This window comes from Alexandromys fortis, unplaced genomic scaffold (genome assembly GCF_014885135.2).
Source record: "Alexandromys fortis isolate MF-2015 unplaced genomic scaffold, M_Fortis_MF-2015_v1.1 scaffold_2_1_26212458, whole genome shotgun sequence".
Taxonomy (NCBI): domain Eukaryota; kingdom Metazoa; phylum Chordata; class Mammalia; order Rodentia; family Cricetidae; genus Alexandromys; species Alexandromys fortis.
The window spans coordinates 3,705,425-3,723,667 of record NW_026067930.1 but is presented as its reverse complement, the minus strand read 5'-3'; the positions used below and the strand labels follow the sequence as shown (position 1 = coordinate 3,723,667).

General features: G+C 47.1%; 1 protein-coding gene and 1 non-coding gene across 2 annotated transcripts in view; one reads left to right on the top strand and one right to left on the bottom strand.

The window, feature by feature from the left end:
• The window catches only part of Trappc9 (trafficking protein particle complex subunit 9), a 430,884-nt gene extending 430,177 nt beyond the window's left edge, over positions 1-707 (bottom strand). Inside the window, exon 1 of the mRNA XM_050145170.1 lies at positions 473-707. The gene's annotated coding sequence lies outside the window, so the exon portion shown is untranslated. The remainder of the gene's footprint in view (positions 1-472) is intronic.
• A 1,951-nt stretch (positions 708-2,658) lies between these two features.
• Positions 2,659-2,762, top strand: LOC126503606 (U6 spliceosomal RNA). Its single transcript, XR_007592340.1, has one exon. It is a non-coding gene; the product is annotated as a U6 spliceosomal RNA (small nuclear RNA).
• Positions 2,763-18,243: the final 15,481 nt, after the last annotated feature.

Sequence of the window (18,243 nt, the reverse complement as noted above, 5' to 3'; positions counted from 1 at the left end):
ATTTCATTCCAGGGAAACTGCCCAGTCGGGCTGGGTTTGGGCGGCCCGCTAGACTGAACCACTTGGGATGGTGCACCCCGTTCCCGGTGCAGCATTGTGGGCGAGGGGCGTGGCGCACAGTGCAGCCCAAGTTCAGGCTCCAGAAACGGAAAAGAGGAGGGACTGAGAGCCAAAAACAGCCTGGCCCGCAAAGAGGCTGCAGGTGCAGACCACCCCGGACAGGTGTACGCAGATCCTTCAGGTGCGCACACTACACCGCAGGTGCAAGCGGGGCGCCAGATGACTGGCCACGAGGTAGCAGGCGGTCCCCAGCTGGGCAGAGGACCTGGGCAGACAAGCGGACCTGGACAGAGGACCCGACAAGCAGGGGACCTGGGCAGGCAAGGGATCCGGGCAGATGCAAACAGGGCTAATCCCCCAGCCAGCCCCTCTGGCTCGGAACCCCAACGCGGGGCCCCAGCGGGACACTTACACAGCGCAGTGGCCCCCAAACAGGAGCCGAGGCCTGGAGCGCAGCGGGACTGAGCAGCCAGGAACCTCCGAACCACCAGCCCAGCCGGCACCGCTCCTGCGCGTGCGCAAATCGTGTTCGGGCCTAAGATCTGCCCCGGGTTTTCCCAGAGACCTGGAGCCTAAGAGGGAGGCGAGAAGGAGGGAGGAGGGACAAGAGGGAGGCGGAGGTGAGGGTGGCACTGGATTTAGGACTGGAAGAAAAGGACGGGAGGACAGAGAAGGAAGTGGAGGATCTGGGAGGGAGTAGAAAGGGCAGGGAGATGGGAGGAGCCAGAGGAGGAGCGAAGGGTACGAAACCTTCACTAGGGGAGGTGCCTACGGTGGGAGCTGCTAGTCCCCGACTCCGGGCTGGATTTGCATTTCCGTGGTGGCACCCAGGCCAGACCCCTAGTAGCACCCTGATCACGCCCCACTAAGACAGGCTACGTGGCCCTCGGGGAACCTGGCGTCCCAACCATGCCCCACAACCCCTCCTACAGGTTGGGACAGTAGGTGTGCGTGGTGGGAGAACACCTAGGGGCTGCATTCTCTAGAGAATGAGGTCAATCTTAAGCCTGAATCAGACTGATACCTTTGCAGACAAACCAGGTTCCTGACGTGGGCCCCTGCGGTAAATCCAACCTAAAGGTTCCTGAGTCCCTTGGAAGCCAACTTACCAAGAAGCATGGGTAGTCACTGAAGATTGTAAGCCCCAGTGTGTGTTTATAAAAAGGAGGGAATGTATGGGGGTTAGAATGTGCCTGGGGACATAACAATGGCTCCAGGAAAAACAGAAAAAGGGGGGGGGGGATGTCTCTCTACCTTGTGTGTTTGTGTTTATAGTATTGTGTTTGAAATTTTCCTACCGATTGCATGCATTTCTTTTCAATTAAAATGCAATTAAAAAATAGTAATGGAGCCGGGCGGCGGTGGCGCACACCTTTAATCCCAGCACTCAAGAGGCAGAGGCAGGCGGATCTCTGTGAGTTCGAGGCCAGCCTGGTCTACAAGAACTAGTTCAAGGACAGGCTCCAAAGCTACAGAGAAACCCTGTCTTGAAAAAACAAAAACAAAACAAAACAAAAAAATCAGATCTACGAGGAACAGATGCCCTTGCCCAAACTCAAGCTGGAGTTGGAGAAACAGAGTGCAGTGAAAAACCAAACTTTACGCATGGTCTTGCAATACCTGGTAAGAAGACATACACAGATTAGTTACTAAAAACAGTTTCCCCTAACACACACATCCCTCCTCCAGCTCCTCACTGACTGCGCGAGTACTCTGGGGTACACAGTATTGACCAGATGTTGCCTAGGTTTGGTTAGGTTTTAAAGCCAGAGTCCCACTAGGTAGCCTTGGCTGTCCTGGAGTTTGCTGTGGAGACCAAGCTGGCCTCCACCTCTCAGAGATCCTCTTACCTCTGCCTTCCTGGTGCTGAGATTCAAGGCATGTGGCATCATGCCTGTTCCTCTTTACTTTCTTACAGGTATCCTTTCTTCTCTTCCTCTTTTATGGCCACCTCTCACAACAAAAACTTTTCTTACTGTCTTTTCCCACCCCAGTACCTCCTTACTTAAGCCCCCCCCCCATGCGTGGACGTAGTCACCACGTACAAAGACCGCCTGTGATCTTTCCACCCTGAGCTAAACTTCTGGTGGTTTGGGAGGAGGGGCAGCATCCTGAAGGTCCCGGCAAGCAGGCACCAGCCAGTCAGTCAGTAAGCTTTAGCCTCCCGAAGGCACTCTTTATCTTGAAGGTGGGCCACGATCCTATTTTATTTACAGCACTTCCGCCCTCATATTCACACCAGGTCCCAACAGAGGTGGAGGCATTGATGGAAGCTTTCTGTCTTCACTGAGGCTTCTGTAACCTGTGACGGTAGGCTGGGTGGCTTAAACAGAGGTATTTGCCCGTCCGTCCATTCTGGAGACTAGAAGTATGAGCGTAGGATACCAGCAAAGTGAGATGGTATAAGGCCTTTGTCTTGAATGAAATGTGACCTGACTATGAAGATTGTTCACCTTCTTACATGTAGAGTTTATATGGCAATTTGATAGCATTGTTCAAGAACTACTGGATCTTAACTCAATCCTGCGTAAGAATATCGTTTATAATATGCATAAATAAGATAGGACTTATTACCAGGATCTATAAAAACCAATTGTCGTGCTCGCTTCGGCAGCATGTGTATTAAAATTGGAACGATACAGAGATTAGCATGGCCCCTGCGCAAGGATGACATGCAAATTCATGAAGCGTTCCATATTTTTAGAACAAAAAAAAAATAAAACAAAGAGTAGAAAAAAATTTTAAAAAAATAAAAAAAAACAATTGTCATTCCTTTTTATTATGTTTTATGAAGAAACACTTAAACCTGTGCAGCTGTTTTATCCGGGGAAAGACTTTGAAAGTTTAATACATTGTAGTGAGTATTAATTAAATTCTTTGCCCATGCTAATACTGTATACAACAAAAAAGAAGTGTGCCCCAAAGCCCCATTGTGTTGAAGTTTAATCCTTATGATGAGGGTGTGGAAATGACCTTGGTGACCTTGGTGACTAGAGGTGGATCATAAGGAGATCATTCGGATTAAGATCCTTGGAGTAATTAGGATTAATACTGACCACTTCGGAAGAAGAAGGGAAGAAGGCAGACAAGCTCAGAAACAAGCACACTCCTTGTCTGGTGCTCGGTGTTGCATGGGATACTGCCAGCAATAACATCACCAGATGGAGCCATCTGACCTGTGCATAAGACAAATAAACCTCTATCCTTTATATTTACCAGTGCTTGGCAGCAGCTAATGTACTGATAGAACTCCCCGCTGGGTTCCAGACTGCTAATTTCTTGTGTCTTTATAGTGGATGCACTCGGCTAGCCCTCTGACCTCTTTGAAGGACACTCGTCATACTAATAAGTCAGAGCCCTCCTGACCTCCTTAACCTCCCTAAGACCAGACCTCCTAAGCTGTCACAGAGGGAATTAGTCTCAACATAGGAATTTGGGGAGAACCCACTCAGGCCATAATAAGCTTTCATAGAAAATTCTTCAATAACCTGGGGATGTAACTCATCCTAGACCTTGCTTGGGGAGGAGACAAGGTGCCAGAGAAAGAAGGAAAGACACAAGAAAAGAGCCAGCCAGATGGCTCAGCTTGTAAAGACATTTGCCACTGAGACTGGTGACCTGAGCTCCATCCACAGAACCCATAGAAGGGGAAAAGTGACTCCCAGAAGTTGTCCTCTGATCCCCAAACATGCTTTGAGGCATGAGTGCGCCCACACTCAGACATTCACACCTTACACACACACATACACACACACACACAATAATGAGCACACTGACAACAAAAGACAAGAAAGAAAAAGAGGGAAAATTGTCCAGTAAAAAGAGACATTATGCCAGGAGGTGGTGCCCCATAACTTTAAACCCAGCATTTGAGAGGCAGAGGCAGGTGGATCTCTTAACTTAGAGGCCAGTATGGTCTACAGAGTGAGTTTCAGAACAGCCAGAACTACACAGAGAAACCCTGTCTCAAAAAAAAATGAATGAATGAAAGAAAAACCAGAGAGAGACAGACAGACAGACAGACAGAATCTGCTTCCCTGAAATACCTAGTCATGGAACCTCTAAGAATAGTATCAAAAAGGCTTGGTAGGATTGACAATCATCATGGCCATATTAAAACTAGCTGCCCCTAGCCATCACTCCTGAGCTATATGCCTTCAGTGTCACCATCTATTAAATGGGGTGGTTGCTCCAAAGGACTGTTGTCAGGGTTAAACAAAATAAAACATGAGAAATCAATTGAATACACAGCGAGGAAAATTCAGTCCTCTGTAATAAGGTGGCAATGTCTTTATTTGCTTGAGATAATCTCAGATTGTCCTAGCTAAGAATATTCTGACAGGACCAACTCACACTGGATAAAAACTCAGCTCTCAGGACTTCTGTCTCCCACTTGACCACAAAGCCATCTCTCACCTGGGCTTCCTTGTCCGCAGGCCAAGGAGTGGAAAACCTATTTAACTGCCTTGTCCAGCATCACCAAGACGCCCGTTGGTTAGTTAGACCTTCACAGCTCTTCCCTCCACACACCGCAGTGATGGAGCCGGAGATGGCTCAGTCAGCAGAGCGCGTGTGTCACGAGCACGAGGATCAGAGTCTGGATCTAGCCCCCGCACCAAAAGCAGGCATGATGGAGTGTGTTTGTAATCCCAGCACTGGGGAGGCAGACACAGGAGGATCCATGGGGCTTTGGGGCCAAGCAGCCTCACCACACTGACTCCGGGTTCACTGAGAGATCTGTGGAGAGTGACCGAGGAAGATACAAAATGTTGACCTCTGACCTCCACATACACAAGCACATACAAAAACATATTTACACATACATACTACAGACACAAATAACACAATGACGAGTCACTGTTTACAGAATTCCTACCTGATCATGTACAATGAATGGGCTTCTCGTAAGTGTCTCACGTAAACGCACCCTGTCTCTGTAAGGCAGGTCACCCTGGTTAAAACGACAGCCTTACTCCTCGTGACCTTTCTATGGTATGAAGCCAGTGAGAAATAGAATACAGGAATTAGACAGTGAAAATCACACTGTTGATGCTATTGTCAATGTGTTGTGTGTAGAGGACCCAAAATTTTGAGTTGGATTTAATAACTCCTCCTTTAGAATTATCCAGACTCCAGTATAGACAGCAACCCCCCACCCCAAAGTCAACACCTAAGTATCTGGTTCGATGGTTAAGATCACTTACTATTCTAGCAGAGGACCAGAGTTCCAAATCCAACACCCATGTGAGGTGGCTCACAGCTGTCTTTAACCACCGCTGAGAAGGATCTGATCCCTCTGACTTCTATGGCACCAGCACTCAGTGTATACTTACTGGTATGCATTTAATAAAGTCAACAACTAAAGAGGGAAGATTTTGAGGCAGCTTTCAGGTAGCCTGGGCTGGCTTTGAAACTTGCTATGTAATCCAGGATAACCTTGATCTTCTAATTCTTTTGCCTCCACTCCCCCACTCTAGGATTATAGGGATGTGGGGATTGAACCCAAAACTACATGCATGCTAAACCAGTAGTCTATCAACTGAGCCCTATCTCCAGCCAAAAAGCCTGGAATTTAGCCCCAAGGTTAGGTGGTCCAAGCTTATTTCAAACCTCGAAGTATCTCTGCGAGACAACTCTACTGTCCGGGTGGGTGGAAAGGGAATGAAAGAGGCTCAGTGGTAAATAAGCAGCAAGCCTGGATGTCACTCAGGTCTGGAGGTGTACAACAGCTGAGTTCACAGCTGGACCACCTGTTAAGTCTCTGTAGGAAGAGAAGCTGTGTGTCCCTTTTGCAAAATACTGTCACACCAGAGAGAGGGCGACACCGAGTGTCAGCCAAAGCGTGGGCTCCTGGGGAACAAGGTCGAAATCGTAAAGCCTGGTGTCACTCAATCCAGTCCATGAATGAACAGAATGAATGAATGAATGAAAGGCTGTGAGTCACGAAGCCCATACGCCTGGCACCAGCCGGCCAATCAACGCCTTTGCTCACAGCCCTGCCCCCAAGGCCACACCTCCCGCCCGCTGTCAGATTTCCCATCGGATACTCGCAAACTCCGGAGTAGTGGATTACCGTCCCTTCTGGCACTGCGCATGCTCCGCGGCGCCCAGGGGGAAGATTTGAAAACGATTGGCCGAGAGAAGCCGAGCTCCGCCCGACTCCGCCCACCCCAGCGCTGGTCCTATCCGCAGTCGAAGGCTCGCCTTTCTCGGCCCCGCCCCGCCGCACACCGCGCCCCTAGGCGGAACCTATGGTCAATCAGGTTGAGAAGAGAGGGAGGTGAACAGGAAGTGACGCGCAGCACCAGCGGAAGACGTAGTGTCGGCGCTTGTTGCCCTGGGAGCTCTTGGCCTGCGTCAATCGTGCGTCATAGGTCGGGCCTCGTACTTTTTACGCATGCGCGGCCATAGATGCGAGCCCGGGAAGATCCCTAATTTAGGCCAAAAATGGGTTGAGAGTCACGTGTGAAAGCGACCTGGGACCAGGAACAAGGATGAGGTGTGCGGCCTGGACCATCCCAGCGACCCTCAGGAGTTGGCGTGGGTGTTTGTGTGGGATTTCAAACTGAAATATATTTTCAGTATATAGCCCATGTTACCCAGGTTGGCTTTGAACTCCCTAAGCAGCTGAGGGTAGTCTTGAACTTCTGATCCTCCAGTCTCCTCCTCCTGTGTGCGAACAGTCAAGTGCCTCCACACCTGATCCATCCTATGCCGAGGATCAAACCCCAGGGCCTCCTGAGCCTTAGCCAAGCTACCAACAACAGAAGCCACACAGTCAGCCGGGCGGTGGTGGCGCACGCCTTTAATCCCAGCACTCGGGAAGCAGAGGCAGGCGGATCTCTGTGAGTTCGAGACCAGCCTGGTCTACAAGAGCTAGTTCCAGGACAGGCTCCAAAGCCACAGAGAAACCCTGTCTCGAAAAAAAAAAAAAAAAAAAAAAAAAAAACAGAAGCCACACAGTCATATCTTCCTCGGTGTGTTCTTAAACCGCAGCCACTTCACTCAGGGTAATTTGAATGAATTCGTGTTCACCACCAATAACTCCTCTTCGGCTCAGAATAAACTGTCTTATGCCTTTTTCAAAACCGTGCCATGATTGGATGTTGGTAAGGTCATTTAAATAGCACTGTTCCTTCATCCTCAAAGAGATTATTGTTAATTATTATTGTTAGTCTTGGGAAATAGGAGACAATATGTGCTTTCCAACTATAAGAACATTGGCGTGAGTTGTCACCAAAACTCACAGCTTTCTGCATTTTCAACAAAATTTTTCCTTTTGACTAATTTATCATTCTCTTGATGCAGCTGGCATGGAGAAGCAGCAAATTTTTGCGTTAATAAGGAATAGTGTTTTCACATACCGAACTTGTTAGAATTTGTTAGTTGACCTAAATGTTGCATTTGTGCTCAAGTGGTCCTATCAATTCGGAGTGACCACTTGTAGAACAAGAAAAATCGTCCAAAAATTTATAATCCAATTTAAGAAAATGGAATTCGAATTAGAAAATAAAATTTCCTATCAAGGATTAATCGGAGAACTTGCAATTCCACATGTGACCACCAGATGTCAGAAGGTGCTAGCAGCCATGCTAGGAAATCAAGACATCTGGGTTGAATTAGGAGCTAATTGCCTCAAATTGCCTCTGAAACCCAAGGTTTTGTCACTTTGTCGGGGATCCTGGCTAGACAAGCCAGGGGAGGACCTCATAAGAAAGGTATAAATAAATTGGAAGTGGTTTAGTTCTTGAATAGTAGTAACTTAAGAATTCAAATTATCCTGGGCTTTAATCCCAGACCTATAGAGGTAGAGGCATGCAGATCTCTGTGAGTTCAAGACTAGCCTGGACTACATAGAGAGTCCCATATCCCAAAAAGAAGTAGAATTCAAGTTATTAAGTACACAGCTTTTTATTACATTGTATATCAAATGTCACATATACAGTAATATATAATTGGAAACATACATGGTATATATGTAATGCTATTGCCTTATAATTAGAATATTAGTCTGTATACCCTGTATCTTAAATACTACAGCATTAAAGTCTGTTTTTAAATTTTTATTTATTCATGTATATATATGGTGCATCTGTGATATCTTTAAGCCCAACACTTAGGAAGCAGACACAGGCAGATCTTTATGAGTCTGAGGACAGGGCTGCATAAAGAGGTCCTGTCTCAAAAAACAGAAAGAAGAAAGAAAAGCAGGCAGGGGCCACTCGTGGTGAAGCATACCTGTAACCCCAACTCTGAGGGCTGAGACAGAAGGACTGCAGGTCCTTGGGGTACATAGCCCACATAGCAAGCGGGAGATGACTCCATGGTTAAAGCACTTAGCCACACACGTGTAAGGACCAGAGTTAGGGTCCTGAGAAGCTGTGTAAAATGCTGGGTTGGCATGGTGGCCAGCGTGTAACCCCAGCCTCAGAAGGCAAAGAAGGGATTCCTGAGAAAGCTGGCTAGCAAGACAAGCTCTATCAGCGAGCAGGGCTTTGGGTTTGAATGAGGGGCCCTGCCTCAGTGGAAAAGGTCGAAAAGAATCAAAGAAGATTCCTAACATCTGCCTCGGCCTCTACGTGCACATATACGAATATGTAACACACATACACATGCAAATATCACACAGAGAGACACATGAAAAGAAAAAAAAAGAAGCAAAATATTCAAATTAAAAAACCAGAGAGATGGTTCATTTGACAAAGTCTTTGCCCCACGTGAGGACGTAAGTCCAGGACTCACATGGAAAGGAGACGTGGCAGTGTGCACTGGGGAAGAGGAGACGGAGGATCCTGGGTCTAGCTGGCCAGCTAGTCTAGCCTGATCAGTGAACTCCTGGTCTCAAAATATAAGCTGGAGATAAGCTGAGGAAGATCCTGTACATATGCTCCTGGCCTCCACAGCACACACACATACAAGCACACAAAAGCACACACATATACACACAAATATCTTACAGGACATGTCTCAGTCATACACACACACAAATATACAGATATGTTTAATAAGCGCATTTTTATTAAATGTGTTAATAACCAGGTCGTGGTGGCTCACACACTCAGGAGGCAGAGAGGCAGGCAGATCTCTGTGAGTTCGAGGCCAGCCTAGTCTACAGATCAAGTTCCAGGACAGGCTCCAAAGCTACACAGAGAAACCCAGTCTCAAAAAACCAAAAAAAAAAAAAAAAAAATTAAAGCAAAATAAAATAAACACATTTTAAAAATTCTTCAGTCAACAAAATGACTCAACGGGTAAAGGTGTTCGCTGCCAAGCCAAAGGACCTGAGTTCAATCCCCAGGACCCACATGATAAGAGGGAGCTGACTCCCACAGGTTGTCCTCTGACCTCCACATGTGCACCCTACACATACACACATATAAACTAATAAAATGTAAGGGAAGCTGGCTTACTAATTCCGGGATCTGCGGCTGAAGCCTGCTGGAAAACGGCTTGCTGAGCACACAGGAGCCCTATGCTCCTTCCTAGCAACACAAAACAAACTAAAAACACCTGCATGGCTTCAGTGCGGAGAGAACGGCATGAGAGCATCTTTGGACAGATTGTGGTGTCTAAGCCCCCCTCCCAACAAGCTCTTGATTTTGTCTTCCAGCCTTGTCAGACTTACTTCACACAGGTTTAGCAAGAATTCCACTCTCCATCTAAGGAAGGCCGTCCTCTTTCCTACCTCAGGGAAAAATCAACCCGTAATGTCTCCTTTTGTTAGTTTCCATCCACTGACCCTCCCCCCACACCTGGTTCTAGTTTGCTTTCTGTTGCTGTAATACTGGGCAAAAGCAACTTGGGGAGGAAAGGGTTTATTTCAACTTACCTGTTACAGCCTTCCTTGAGGGAAGCAAGGGACTTGAAGAAGGAACTGAAGCATTGACCACCAGAGAAATGCTGTGTTCTGGCTCGTACTCAGACTCACAGCCTTCTGGCTTTGTTACACAGCGCAGACCCAACTGCCTAGGGGTGATACTGCCCACAGTGGGCTAGACCCTCTTGTATCAGTCAGCAATCAATCAAGACAAAGCCCCTGCATGCATGCCTGTGACCAATTTGATTGGAGGCAGTTTTCCTTTTGAGGTTTCTTCTCAGGTTCTCAGGTATATCAAGCTGACACAAACTATGTCCTTACACCCTCATCCTCGCCTTCTGTGGAGGTACAAATTCCCAGAGTCTGGGATTCAGCTGGGTCTCTCCCCTAATGCAATCCTCCTGGAGAAGGTATCCTTGCCATTTTGAAATATCCCAGAACGATTCTTTAGCAATATAAAATTCACAGCTCAGTAACTCTAGCTTCATCTGTACATGAAAATTGAAAATACTGAGCTGGAGAGATGGCTCAGAGGTTAAGGACGCAGACTGTTCTTCCAGCGGTCCTGAGTTCAATTCCCAGCAACCATATGGTGGCTCACAACCATCTGTAATGAGGTCTGGTGCCCTCTTCTGGCATGCAGGCATACATGGAGGCAGCACACTGTATTGTATGCATAATAAATAAAATCTTATAAAAAAAAAAAGAAAGAAAGAAAAGAAAATTGAAAATACTGACCTTACCAAGTGTTGGCAAAGATAGGGAGAACTGGCATTGGGGCTCACTGCTGATGGAACACAAAGTGCTACAGTTTAGTATAAAGCTAAGAAAATTTCCACCCCCACCCCCACCCCCACATATATGCGCCACGTAACCCACTAATAATACCCCTTTGGGTGTTCAGTAAGAGAAAAAAGCACAAGTGTGTGAATGGTCACAGTAGCTTCAGTCATAATGGACACCAACAGGAGAATATGGAAAGCAAAAACAAATGTCTAACAGGAAGATGGACCCACTGCACAGCGAGGGAAAAGAACTATGGAGACATAGTCGGCAAGGTCGAGGACGCTCACGTGTTGTATCATTTTGGTGGTATTGTTCCAGAGAGGATTTAACCCAGTTAGGCTTGAAACTATGTGGTGAGGATTACCTAGAATGTCTAACTTTCCTGCCTCCACCCCCCACACTGTGAAAATTAGTATTTATTTTGTGTATGTGTTCATGTGTAAGTGCGCTTGTGGTGGGGGCATTTATGTAAATTCCAAAGGTTGATATTATATCTTCATTGCTTTGTCTTAATTCTTTTTTATTCTGTTTTTGTTGTTATTTGGAGACAAAGTCTTGCTGTGCATAGCCTGTGTGGTTTGAACGAAAATGGCCCACAGAGGCACATGTATTTGAATGCTTAGTCATCAGGGAGTGAGTGGAACTGTTTGAGAAGGATTAGAAGGATTAGATGATGTAGCCTTGTTGGAGTAGATGTGGCCTTGTTGGAGGAAGTGTGTCGTTTCTCTCTGCCTGATGCCTGTGGACCAGGATACAAAGCCCTCAGCTACTGCTCCAGTGCCATGCCTGTCTACTTCCCACCATGATGATCATGAACTAAACCTCTAAAACTGTAAGCTAACTGTCAATTAAATGCTCTTGTCTATGAGTTGCCTTTGATATGGTGTCTCATCACAGCAATAGAAAAGTAACTAAGAAAGTAACCTTGGCTGGGATCTGGAGCCCACTATATAAACCAGGTTGGCCTCAAACTGACGGAGATCATCTTGCCTATGATAAAAGGATGTGCCAATATGTTAAGAGCTCTCTCTCTCTCTCTCTCTCTCTCTCTCTCTCTCTCTCAACTTTTTTTCCAGCCATTTGCCAGCCCTCAACTTTGGTTTTTGTTGTTGTTGTTGTGTTTGTTGGTTGGTTTTTTTTTTTTTTAAGACATGGTTTCTCTATATATATAGCCCTGGGTGTCCTGGAATTTGCTATCTAGATCAGGCTGACCTCATACTCAGAGATCTTCCTGCCTCAGCCTCCCAAATGCTGTGATTAAAGGCGTGGACCACCACGCTTTTCAGCTTTTATTACATTTATTTATTTATTTATTTATTTAATTTTTTGTGTATAGCTGTGCATGTGCCATGGCAGTCATGTAGAGGACAAAGGACAGTTTGTGGGACTTAGTTCTCTTTTCAGTAAATGGGGCCCAGGAATCAAACATAGGTCCTCAGGCTTGGTGCCAATCACCACTGCCTGCCAAACCATCTTGCAGGCTCATGATGGTTAATTTTGACTAGTTGTTAGAAACTAGGGAAACTAATAGTGTGTGTGTCAGGTTGGTTTCCAGACACTGGCGCTGTCCTGGTCCAGGAGACTGAAAAGATGAATGAACTGTTAGGAGGTGGTGGAATCATAGAAGGCAGGGATGGTGGAGGAAGCTGGGCTCCAGAACATGCTTTTGAAAGGTGCAACTAGGTCCTATCCCCTTCCTGTTACCACTCTCTGTTTCCTGGACAGGTAGAGTGAGGAACTTAACTCCACCTCATGCTCTCAAGGCCATGATAGTCTGCTTCAGCCTAGTGACAGAGCAAGCCGACCAGGGGCCAAACCTATAAATGTCAACCAAAATAAATCCTTCTCTTCCAAACTGCTCCAGGTATTTGTCACAGAGATAAAATGTCTTGGCAGACATACGCACACATGAAATTGTCCAACCACAAAAGAGAAATCGTTCCGTTGAAAAATCAGAAGTTAATGGTTTCTAAAAGAGATAAGCTGTGGGGGCTGGAGAGATGGCTCAGAGGTTAAGAGCATTGCCTGCTCTTCCAAATGTCCTGAGTTCAATTCCCAGCAACCACATGGTGGCTCACAACCATCTGTAATGAGGTCTGGTGCCCTCTTCTGGCCTGCAGGTATACACTCAGAAAGAATATTGTATATATAATAAATAAATAAATATTTATAAAAAAAAAAAAAGAAAGAAAGGAAACAAACATAACACAGACCAAGATGGGCCTGAGCAATGAGGGTCCCAGAGCTGCCAGAGGGGCTGGGAGTTCAGTCAGTATGAGAAAGCTCATCCTTGGTGTTTCATATCTGACCTAGTAAACAAGAAACCAACCTTCTTTAGTGGGTGCTTCCTGCTTGAGGAAGCAAAGACACAACGGACCGGTTCAGTGGCTGCCTCTGCAATTCCCCAATGACAACAGAAGGCACACGTGATCGATCAGCACAGAGCCACACTGGCTGTGGTAGTTTGGATGTAATCGGCCCCCATATGCTCATAGAGAGTGGCATTATCATATGTGGCCTTTTTGGATTGGGTGTGGCCTTGCTGGAGGAAGTGTGTCACTGTGAAGGTGGGTTTTGAGACCTTTTTCTTTTTTTGTATTCTATTCTTTTTAATCCCTGAATGATGAGAACTGAAATCTTTTGTTTGAGATGGGATGCTGAGTTTAGAGTGGCTACGAGGCTCAGCCATAGCTGAGTTTGGAGGCTAACGGTCGGTCGGTGGGCGGGGATCTGGATGGCGGAGCAGGCACAGTGATGGGAGAGTTAGAGGGACTGGCCTTCAGGAAGGAGCACGGTGGCCTTAGTCATCCCATTCGTCATCCTCTTCATCCTCGCCAGTCTGATCCTTTCCTTCACGTGAGGAATGGATGACCCCACTCCTCTTCTGCATCACGTGCATCAGGGCACCCACGAGGCCCTCTGACCTCTGAGGTGGAGGTTGCTGGATGGAGTTCTCTAAAGCTCCAGAGGTCTTCTTCAGCTGAATTCCCTGCCGAATTTGATCCAAAAGTGTGCCCCGGTCCCCACCAGGTGCGGGCCCTCCCGCAGATGCCAGAGTAGGTAGGAGCGGGGGAGGGGCTGGCCCACTCCCAGTTTTGGGTGGAGGTGGTGGTGGTGGTGGTGGTGGTGGCGGCGGCGGCGGCGGCGGCGGTGGCACTGGTGGGCCCCCAGCTCCAGGGAGTGGAGAAGGTGGTGGTCTAGATCGTCCCATGGATGGAGAGGGCCTGTGGTTGGTGGCCCCCGGGGTGTTGGTGGGGACGGGGCACCCCCACAGGTACGGGGGTAGTGGACCACAACCCTTATTACGCCCCACAGTCGCAAGGGTTGGCTCCCTCCTTCTCTGCATGGCCGCTGCGGTGGGGGGAGTGGCTCCCAGCGCCTCATCTCCTGCAGGAAAGCCTCTATCCTAGCCTGGGTTTTGATGACGTCACAGATAAGCTTGGAAGTCTCTGCAACAGTGAGTTGGGCCTCGCTGATTCCCGCCCTGGAGAACAGGCTCCCCAGATCCGGGTCAAGGTTGTTCGTTCACCTTCCCTGAGAGGTCTGAGGGGCCAGAACAAGTGAGCAACTGTGAGACGGGGTTTGCAAGCTTAGAGAGGTCCACAGTCCCAATTAAATGTTTTCCTTTGTAAGAGTCACCACACCCATGGTGTCTCTTCACAATAGAAACCCTAAGAAAGAAACTGGTTGGAGGGGCGGAAGGACCTCCCGCAAGGGATGATGTAGGAAAGGAATGAAAACACACAAGAAGTACCTGTGGGGCAGGGAGATAGTCAGTGGATAGAGTGCCTGCCAAGTCCTCTTGAAGAACTGACTTAGAGCCCCGCCATCCACACAAAGGCCAGTTGTAACAGTGAACAGCTGTAATCCTAGCACTGAAGAGGCAGACACAGGCAGGCCTCTGGAATTCTGCCCCCCAGCCTAGGTGACTCAGTGAGCTCCAAGTTCATGATGAGACATAGTTTCAAAGATGAAAGTGGAGAGTGACAGAGGAAGAAAGACACCTGATGTCAACCTATGGTCAATACAGCACAGACAGGTACATACACCACAATCACACACCACATGCATACAACAAAAAAAAAAAAAAGGGAGGAAGGGAGGGAGGGAGGGAGGGAGGGAGGAAGGAACTGGAAATCTAACTCCCAGCTGTGCCTCCTCCCTCCCATCAGAGAGCCCAGAGTCTCAGGAGCAGATGGTATCCGAGACAGGTGGGTCACACAATCTTTACCACAAACACTCGACTCTGTCACTATCCACTATCAAGAAGAACCAAAGGCACCAGAGACAGGCACTCAGCACTTATTTATATGAAGAGCATCTCCAATTTGTTTGTTTGGCTTGGCTTGGTTTTTCAAGATAGGGTTTCTCTGTGTAGCCCTAGCTGTCCTAGAACTTGCTCTGTAGACTAAGTTAGCCTCGAACTCAGAGATCTTATCCACCTGCCTCTGCCTCCTGAGTACCGGCTTTAAAGGTGTGCTCCACCAATCTCAGATTTAAAAAAGGGCAGAAGCCAAAGCATGGTGGTCCCTCTGCTCACAGGATTGAAAAAGGCATCGCCTTGGACAAGCAGATGGACCTGGAGCTTTGTGAGGCTAGGCACATGGTACAGGCCAGTGTTCTCAGTTCCTATGGAGGCTGGAGGGATCAGCTGAGCCCAGGAGGTCATGACTGGCCTCAGCAACATAGCAAGATCTTGTCTCAAAAACAATATACACCCTGTCTTAGCTAGGGTTTCTATTGCTGTGATAAAGTACCATGACCAAAAGCAACTTGGAAGCTGGGCAGTGGTGGCCTGTGCCATTAATCCCAGCACTTAGGCAGAGGCAGGCTTATCTCTGAGTTCGAGGCATCCTGGTCTACAGAGTTCCAGGACAGCCAGGGCTACACAGAGAAACCCTGTTTCAAAACAAACAACAAACAAACCAAAAGCAAAACTTGAAGAGGAATGTGTCTACTTAACTTTCTTTTTTTTTTTTTTTTTTTGACAGGGTTTCTCTGTAGCTTTGGAGCTTGTCCTGGAACTAGCTCTTGTAGACCAGGCTGGCCTCGAACTCACAGACATCCTCCTGCCTCTGCCTTCCAAGTGCTGGTATTAAAGGCGTGCACCACCACTGCCCAGGTCAACCTACTTTCTTATAGCATCCAGGACCATCAACCCTAAAGTGACACTGCCCATAGTGATCTGGGTCCTCTGACATCACTCATTAATCAAAAAAATAAAAACCACAGTGTTGGGACCATTTGGAGTCCTGGCCTCCAGCTGCTCTTCCCTGCTAAAGATCTTTACTTTCCTTCTGATTTGAGTTACTGAAAGCTGTGTCAAAGCTGTTTACCAGCTCTGCTTCAGGAGCATGGGTTGCCTTGCCTTGAGGATCAGAGGATAAGATTTTCACCTGTTGGCCCACCTGACTGTTGGGTATATAAGCCTCCATGGTGCTATTCAATAAAGGGCTTCTTACTAGTGACTAGAGGTCCGTGTCTCTGTCTGTCTTTGTATGTTTCAACCTCCAGCCCTTTTTCCGAAGCTCGGGAACTGTAGTGTAGCGCATAGCTGCACCACAGGCTTGCCCACAGGAAAGTGTGGTGGGGTATTTTCTCAGCTGAGTTTCCCTCTTCTCAAGTGGCTGGCTTCTGTCAGCCTTTCTACAGACAATGAATTTTCTGTCCTGCCAGCCTGTCCCAAATACCCACACCGAGACTTTTTAGTAATTGTAAATGCTCAGTCAATAGCTTAGGCTTGTCTCCAGCCAGCTCTTAACAACTTAAATTTAACCCATTTATATTAACCTATGTGCTGCCCTGAAGCTTGTTTACCTCATCTATGTCCTTCAGATCCTGCTCACTTTCCAGCTCATGGTGTCTCTTCAGACTACACCCTTCTCCCCAGCATTTTCTCTGCCCTGAAAATCCTGCCTAACCATTGGCCAGTCAACTTTTATTAGCAATGAAAGCAACACATCTTCACAGGGTACAGAGGATTATTCTTTTTTGCCTGATTAAAAAGGAAGGTTTTAACTTTAACATGGTAAAATTGTATACAACAAAAAATAGTTACCAAGTAAGAATTACAGTTACAATATCCAGTCCATTTGTATCAGGCAAAATGAGAGAAAATATTCTATTATTTATCTTATCTTTGTAAGTCTAAAGTTTTATATCTAATTTATCTTTTGTCATAGCTAAGGAAAACATTTAAGTCAAACTATTTAGTCTCCCCCACCCCCAGATAGGATTTCTCTGTGTAATAGCCCTGGCTGTCCTGGAACTCGCTTTGTAGACCAGGCTGGCCTCAGAGTCATTGAGATCAACCTGCCTCTGCCTTCCAAGTGCTCAGATTATAGGCATGTGCCATCACCACCCAGCCCATAATTATTTAGTCTTCAACTCCCTCAAAGACCCCAGAAGGGTATAATGTTACCTAACAATAGGGACTTCTGGCTGTCTGGACAGTCACCCAAAGTTCTGGAAAGATGAAACAGATATTTTTGAGAAGTAGGGAATTTTGAAGAACTGTCCTACCTTGTCAAAGTTTGGCAGTCAGTTTCTTTTGATGGATGCAGTTTGGACAGCATACTGTCAGCACATTTGGCTCTGGTTTTGTGTGTCTAGGACCTTTTAAAAGCCTTCTCAGGTCCTATGCGGATGTGTCAGATGTACGGGCACCATATATAGGCAGACTTCTGTCCCTCCAGCCAGTCCCAGATAACCACACACAGACTTATTAATTATAAATGCTCAGCTGGTAGCTTAGGCTTATCTCCAGCCAGCATTTATTTATTTGTTTGTTTATTTATTTATTATGTATATAATATTTTGTCTGTGTGTATGCCTGAAGGCCAGAAGAGGGCACCAGACCTCATCACAGATGGTTGTGAGCCACCATGTGGTTGCTGGGAATTGAACTCAGGACCTTTGGAAGAGCAGGCAACGCTCTTAACCGCTGAGCCATCTCTCCAGCCCCCTCCAGCCAGCTTTTACAACTTAACCCATTCCTATTCATCTATGTGCTGTCCCAGGCTTGTTTACCTCACATACATACTTTAAATCCTGCTTGCTCTGCCTCTCACCTCATCTCCTCAGACTTGGTCCTTCTTCTCCCCAGGGTTCTCTCTGCCCCAAATGTTGGGGACTTTGGACCCCCAGACCCTGAATTTTCTTGCCTGCCGGAGTAAACAGCTTGTTCTGCTTGCAGATGCTCTGAGCAAAACAACTTGCTTTCCTGTGCTTGCAGCTGCTCTGAGCACGAGACTCTGGTGGGCAGGGGAGTGGTTCTGGTGGCTTGCAGCTGAAGGATCCCCGAAAGCTAGGGCATGGCCACTTGTCAGGGAAGGCAGTATATAAGCTGCCCTGGAACACAACAAAGTGGGCATCCTTGGGGAATTCAAGGATGACCCATGTCTCTGTTTTCGTGTGTATGTGTGTGGGTCAATCTCCAGGTCCTTGCTAGGCTTGCGAACCATCCCATAGTGCAGGCTGTACACTACAGGCATAGTACTATAGTAGTGTGGACCGTACACCCAAAATCCTACCTAGCTGTCAGCCAATCAGCTTTTTATTAGCAATGAGAGCAACACATC